The sequence below is a fragment of the Capricornis sumatraensis genome, unplaced genomic scaffold (genome assembly GCF_032405125.1).
Source record: "Capricornis sumatraensis isolate serow.1 unplaced genomic scaffold, serow.2 scaffold43, whole genome shotgun sequence".
NCBI classification, from domain to species: domain Eukaryota; kingdom Metazoa; phylum Chordata; class Mammalia; order Artiodactyla; family Bovidae; genus Capricornis; species Capricornis sumatraensis.
The window spans coordinates 40,001-46,798 of NW_027184653.1; positions in this window are offsets into that span (position 1 = coordinate 40,001).

Consider the following 6,798-nt stretch of genomic DNA (forward strand, 5'->3'; position numbering starts at 1 on the left):
CACGCATACCCGCACACACACCCCGCCTGCACACCGCACACCCACACATCCCGTACCCAGACACACCCACACCCAGCCCGCCGGCACACGCCACACACCACAAACTCCCCCAATTCCCCCCGGCCCCCCCAACTACCTAGTCCTTGGCCCGGCTGTGACTCTCCGCCTCGCCTCTGTCTCTGCCCACACACCACATGCTGAGGCCACACGCACCCAGCCCCGCCCCCAACGCCACAATTACACACACCCACCCGCCCCGCCCATAAATTCCCCGCGACGACTGCACACACCACGCCCCTGTACACATCCCACTCCCCCACCCCTCCCGCACGCCCCCTTCCCCCTCCCCCCCCACACACACTGCCTTGTCCTTTGCCTAGCTGTGTCACTGGGCCTCTGTCTCTGCGCCACCTCCCCACCCCCCCCCACACACACCGGCCACACCGACACCCACACCCACACCCACAGGGGCACCCCACCCACCACACGCAGATCCGCACACACACCCCGCCTGCACACAGTGCACACACACATCCCGATCCCAGACACACACTCACCCAGCCGGTTCGCACCCCGCCCGCACACACCACACACCGCACACTCCTCCCCTCCCCCGCCTCCGCCCTCACACACACACACTGCATTGTCCTTGGCCCGGCTGTGACTCTCCCCATCTCCTCTGTCTCTGCCCACACACCTAATGCGTAGACACACGCACCCCTCCCGCCGCCAACGCCACACACACCGCCTGCCCATAAACACCCCAACCCCCGCACACACCGAGGCCCCACACATACCCCGCCCCCCACCTCTCTCGCACCCCCCCACCCACACACACACTGCCTTGTCCTTTGCCTAGCAGTGTCTCTTGTCCTCTGTCTCTGCGCCACCACCCCTCGCACCCACAGGCCACACCCACACCCACACCCACACCCACAGCGGCACCCTACACACCACACGCATACCCGCGCACACACTCGGCCTGCACACCGCGCACCCACACATCCCGTACCCAGGCACACCCACACCCAGCCCGCCGGCAGACGCCACACACCACAAACTCCCCCAATTCCCCCCCCCCCCGCCCCCCCAACTACCTAGTCCTTGGCCCGGCTGTGACTCTCCGCCTCGCCTCTGTCTCTGCCCACACACCACATGCTGAGGCCACACGCACCCAGCCCCGCCCCCAACGCCACAATTACACACACACACCCCCTCCCCATAAATTCCACGCGACGAGCGCACACACCACGCCCCTGTACACATCCCACTCCCCCACCCCTCCCGCAAGCCCCCTTCCCCCCCCCCCCCACCCCACACACACACTGCCTTGTCCTTTGCCTAGCTGTGTCACTGGGCCTCTGTTTCTGCGCCACCTCCCCCCAAACACACACCGGCCACACCGACACCCACACCCACACCCACAGGGGCACCCCACCCACCACACGCAGATCCGCACACACACCCCGCCTGCACACAGTGCACACACACATCCCGATCCCAGACACACACTCACCCAGTCGGTTCGCACCCCGCCCGCACACACCACACACCGCACACTCCTCCCCTCCCCCGCCTCCGCCCCCCCCCCCCACACACACACTGCATTGTCCTTGGCCTGGCTGTGACTCTCCCCATCTCCTCTGTCTCTGCCCACACACCTAATGCGTAGACACACACACCCCTCCCGCCGCCAACGCCACACACACGGCCTGCCCCGCACACACCGAGGCCCCACACATACCCCGCCCCCCACCTCTCTCGCACCCCCCCCCCACCCACACACTGCCTTGTCCTTTGCCTAGCTGTGTCTCTGCGCCGACCCCCTCCACCACAACCACAGGCGCACCCTACGCACCGCACGCATACTGGCACACACACGCCCAGCCCGTTCGCACCCCGCCCGCACACGCCACACACCACACACTACCCCCCCCTCAACCATACACACACACACTGCGTTGTCCTTGGCCTGGCTGTGATGCTCCACCTCTCCTCTTCTCTCGCTCTGCCCACACACCACACGCTGAGGCCACACGCACCCAGCCCCGCTTCCAACGCCACCCCCCCCCCCCCGCCCATAAACACCCCGAGACGACGGCACACGACACGCCCGCGCACACATCCCGCTCCCCCACCTCTCCCGCACTCCCCCTCGCCCCCCCCCCCACCCCACCCCACCCCACCCTACCCCGCACTCACACACTGCCTTGTCCTTTGCCTAGCAGTGTCTCTGGGGAGAAATAAGTATGAACCTTTCAGATGAATCCTGTGAACCTTGAGTGACATCAGTGCCTTTCTTGATCGGGACTCACGACACCCTCACCCTTTAGGAATGCAACTTTATCCGGAGGGTGGTGCCTGGTTTCACAAAAAAACCCCTTGGAAAACGTGAGTGCTTTGGGGATCAGAACAAAGGATCATAAAATGTCAGCAGGCCTCGTGGCCAGAAGATGATGGAAAACCCTTAAGACCTTCCTTGGAGGGAAAGCAGCTGATTTTGAGAAAGGTCAGGATTGCTGACCCCCGCGTGACTCTGGATTCATCCCTATGTGTAACAAAAGGTTAGAAGCAAGCCTAAAAATCAAAGAAATGGGATCAGTTTCTGGAAAGACGGATTCCCCTCTGTCGTTTCTCTCTTGCTCCCCGTTTTTCTGGCTGAATTCGCATCTGCAGCATGGATGCGATTCCTCGTAAACCAAGTGATTCCGCCTCTTTTTCGCCACTAATATTTCCTACGACACGATCCGTTTGTAATCTCTCTCTGTATATCTATAATGAATTAACTTTTTTCCTAGGACGCCGATTCCATCCCCACCCTCGAATCACCCTGGATCCACCAGGGCTGGACCCCGGCGTCGGTCGGTCGGTGCGTGCTTGCGTGCCTGCGTGCCTGCGTGCCTGCGTGCGTGCCTGCGTGCGTGCGTCGGTGGGTGCGGGCGTGCGGTCAAGAAGGCTCCCCTTCCCCCTCCCCCACCCCCCCACCCCCTCCACCCCCTCCGTCTGTCCGTCCGTGCGTCCGTCGTACCTCGCCCAGAGACGTTCCCGAGAAGTGTTGGCGTGTCCCGCTTTCCTGTCCACGTCGGTGACTGAGCGGAGAAACTGCGCCCTAGGATGGGCCCCCCCGTCTGGCAACGAGTCCCTGCCGGTCTCCCTCGGAGCTTCTATGCCGCGGCCGGCTCTCTGGACAGTGGGTTGGCTGTCGGGCGCCACCTGCCTGTCGGTCGCTTTTTCAGATGGCCCTGCGGGGGGACCACGGATGGAGCGGGCCGGGCCGGCGAACTCTTGAATGCCCTGGGGCTGTGGAAGGAGGCTGTGTGGGAGCGGCACCTTGGGCCAGAGGTCCATGGGGAGCCATTGGGGCTTTTCTGCTTGGGACGGGACATCTCCTTTGGGAAACTTCATCGATTTGGAGAACAGCTATTGGAACCCCGGGGAGGTGACTTTCTGGGGGCTTGTCTCCCCTGGCGTGGGGGGAAATCTTCCTTCTCCCGCCAAGGATTTCAAACAGAGCCACGACAGATCACACGGATCCACTTGCTCCAGTCAGGTTCAGGGGCAGAACGCGAGGACCCAAGCTGGCCTGGTGACAGCGAGTCGCCAACCCCGCCCCCCCTCCCCCCCCCCCCCAAACTCGGAACACTCCCCTGTCTGCCTGGCCAAAGACAAGTGCTGGCTGGTGGGGGCAGACTCACATTTCGTGGGAGTGGTCTTGATGGCGGAGGTGCTGAGTGAGCTCAGAAAACACAAGCAGATGATGCGGGATATCCATCCGTGCACGTGATCCTCTGCCTGACTGGATCTGTCTCTGCCCGCCCACCACACACACCACACGCAGACCCCACCCCACCCCACCCCCCACACCATGCCCATACCACACACCCACTGCGTCGTCCTTTGCCTGGCTGCGACTCTCTGCCTCTGTCTCTGCCCGCACCACCCGCAGGAACACCCTACACACCGCACGCATATCCGCACACACACCCCGCCTGCACCCAGCGCGTGCACACACGCATCCCGGACCACCCCCACCCCCCCCCCCCACCACCCCGCCACACGCACACGCGCACAGACACACGCACACATACCCCCAGCCCTTAGGCACCCGGCCCGCACACGCCACACACCGCACACCACACACCACACACTCCCCCCGCTCCCCCATACACACACACACACTGCATTGTCCTTGGCCTGGCTGTCGCTGTCTCCCCCTCCTCTGGCTCTGCCCACACGCCACGTGCGTAGCCATACGCACACCCCCACCCCCGCCCACAAAACCCCCACCCCCGCACACACCACGCGCCCCCACACATACCCCGCCTCCCCCACCTCTCCCGCTCCCCACGCCCCCCCACACACACTGCCTTGTCCTTTGCCTAGCTGTGTCTCTGCGCTACCCACCCTCCACCACACCCACAACCATAGGCGCACCCTACACACCACACGCATACCCGCACATACACCGCGCCTGCACACAGTGCACACACACACATCCCGACCCCAGACACACACACACACACACACACACACACACACACACACACACACACACACACACACACACACACACACACACACACACATACAGCCCGTTCGCACCCCGCTCACACAGGCCACACACCACACACTCCCCCCTACCCCCTACACACACACACACTGCGTTGTCCTTTGCCTGGCTGTGTCTCTGGGCCACTGTCTCTGCACGCCCCACCCCCTTCCGGCCACGCCCACACCCACAGGCGCATCCCACACGCACACACCCATGGTGCCCACCCGACACACACTCGGCCTCACGTGGAACCTATACACACACCACACACATTACCCCTCCCCCCACACACACATACACCCACGCGGCACCACCTGCGCATGCCCCAGACACACCACCACACGCCGCCTCCTGCCCGGGTCCAGCCCCGTTGGATCCAGGGAATTCGAAGGTGGGGACGGCATTGGCGTCCTTGGATAAATACGTATTTAATGACAGAGATATAGAGAGATTAGAAACGGATAGTGTCGTAGGAAAATGAGTGGAGGAAAAGAGGCTGAATAACTTGGAATTCAGCCAGAGAAACGGGGAGCAAGAAAGAAGCGACATGGGGGTATCGGTCTTTCCGGAGACGGATCCGATTTCTTTCGTGTTGGGTTTGCCTCTCTACCTTTGGTGACATATAGGGATGACTACAGAGTCACGTGGGGGCCAGGAGTCCCGACCTTTCTCAAAATCAGGTGCTTCACATAAATGTACGAAAAAAAAAAAAAAAAAGGGGTCTCAGGGATATGACATCATCTTCTGGCCGTGAGGCCTGCTGACATGTGATGATCCTTTCTTTCTGATCCCCAAAACACTTCTGTGTTCCAAGGGTGTTTTTTTCTTAAACCAGGCACCACCCTCCAGATAAAGGTACATGCCTGTAGGGTGAGGGTGTCGTGAGTTCCAATCAAGAAAGGAATGGGTTGAACCCAAAGGTCACATGATTCCTCTGAAAGGTGAATCCTTATGTCTCCTCTATGCTAGTTAGATTCACTCTAAGGGCAGGGAACATGGAGATGTAGCAGCAACCATCAGCCCAACACATGAAATCCCTTTCCCCCATGGTGCCCTGAAGGTCTCTTTAGGCTTAAGAGAGTGATCGAGTGACATGTTTACATAGCAAGGACACAGGGCTGGATCCCAAAGGACAGGGAATCTATTCCAAAAGAGAACATTCATGGACTCACAGAGTCCAGTATTGCTCCCCTTCCAAACGACTCTATGTCCTTTTCTATATTCCAACGACACGGATTCATAGATTCCCAGGTGCCTAAGGCTATGGAGGCCTGGCGGCAATCGTGGACTCGACCACCGTGAGAAAAGCCCTGTGCTCACGAAGACTCTCCAAAGACTCCCAGACTCTCTGTGCTGTTTACGGTGGAGAGGTCGTCGACACTCGTGTGCGTCGTGGCGGGAGTGCGGATGACCCTGTCACGCGAGCCGGTCTGTCAGCAGAGAGGTTTGACCTGAGACGCCCTCGTCACACCCAGGGCCGGGGATGAGCCGTCATGATTGGCCCGACACGTGAAAAACCCTTCACCCACGTCATTCCTAACCAACCCACGAGACGCGTCCTTTCTAGGTAGACTCTGGCTTTGGGGGTAGATGCTCGGGAACGGGGGGGTTCCTGAGGCCTGATCACGCCTTTGCGTGTGCCAAGCCTCCTTCCTCGTGACCTTTGCCATGGGCGGAGTTCCTCACGCTGGCCCCCGACCGCCTCCCCCCACCCCCTCCGCCCCCACCGTGTGCGTTCCTGTCCCTCTCTTTCTCTTTCCCTTCCTCGCCATCCCTCTGCCCCTCCCTCCCCTCCCTCCACCTTCACAGGACAGGGTGCCTTTCAGATGAGTCTGCCTGTTGTGCGTACACCCTTGACGTGACGATTGCTACAGTCTGACCTGTCACGCCTGTCACCTGGGGCGGCGGGGTGGGGTGGTGGTCAAACATGCTCGGGACGCTAGGGATAGCTTTCTCTGTGGAAGGTGGAAGCCTCCCTTCCGTCCCTCGCTGCAGACAAGCAAACGGACCGCCACTGAGAGCGATGGTGTTTGCCACTTGGGGCATCCCTTCCACGGTCTCTACGGATTGACACGCCACCCACTTCACCGAGCGAGTCGTAGGAGCCTTCACCCAGAGCTCTTGCGACATTCTTCAGAACGGTCAGTCTTCCGGTCCCCCGCCATCATCAGGCGAGGTGTAGAGAACCGATGGGAAAGCTGGAGGAATGACTTCTGTCATGGCGTTGGGTGAACTGAGGAAGAGGA